Genomic DNA, 773 nt, shown 5'->3' with positions numbered 1-773 from the left:
GTTTTTAAACCGTTGCTTTGAGACACCTCTTTCATAATGATATATCTTTATGTGTTCTCTTGGCCTTTTTGAATGTGAGTCTTTCATGTTTTTCTTACTCACATTTTAATGCCTTATATTTTATTTTATATATATGCATTAAGGCATTTTGATAGGGGAAGCTTTTTTCTATATTTGTTATATACTCACCATGCTTATTGGTAAGGTGAGCCTTCGCTCTCTTTCATTCTTGTTGTTTTTCCCCATTTTTGATGTTGCCAAAGGGAGAGAAACATTATGAGTGTAACTTTGGTTTTATGCATGATGTTTATGATTTACATTTTCTTTTAGTATCATGCATATTTTCTCTTTGTGTAGATTGTTTGTCATCATCAAAAAGGGGAAGATTGTTAGCCTTGTTAGATCTCTTGTTTATAAGCCTACTCCCTAATCTTATTTTGATGATTACAAACAATTCCTAACAACGTTTGTTAAGTGTTATATTTGATTGTTAGGTAATCTACACAAATATCCAAATCAGATGTTAGATGGAATCGAGCATTCACGATCATATCTATTGGAGGATGAAAGAAAATATTGGTATGAAGCAATACAATTCAAGTCATATACAAGATCAAACTTCATCCGCAACCAAGTCAAGCTATATTGAAGACCTTCAAGCTTACTTAATTTAGTTTAGGTTTATACTTGTATGTAGATACTTCAAGCTCAATCACATACACACATACAAGTTTTATTTTTGGTTTCTCATACGTTATATATATATATATGAA

At 30.8% G+C, this 773-nt stretch overlaps 1 protein-coding gene across 1 annotated transcript in view; it reads right to left on the bottom strand.

The window, feature by feature from the left end:
- The window catches only part of LOC109834653 (carnosine N-methyltransferase-like), an 18112-nt gene that overhangs the window by 12061 nt on the left and 5278 nt on the right, over positions 1 to 773 (bottom strand). The window lies entirely within an intron of this gene.

The sequence above is a fragment of the Asparagus officinalis genome, chromosome 3 (genome assembly GCF_001876935.1).
Source record: "Asparagus officinalis chromosome 3, Aspof.V1, whole genome shotgun sequence".
Classification (NCBI taxonomy): Eukaryota; Viridiplantae; Streptophyta; class Magnoliopsida; order Asparagales; family Asparagaceae; genus Asparagus; species Asparagus officinalis.
Note: the sequence above shows the minus strand (reverse complement) of the source record. Positions and strands in the feature narration are given on the sequence as shown.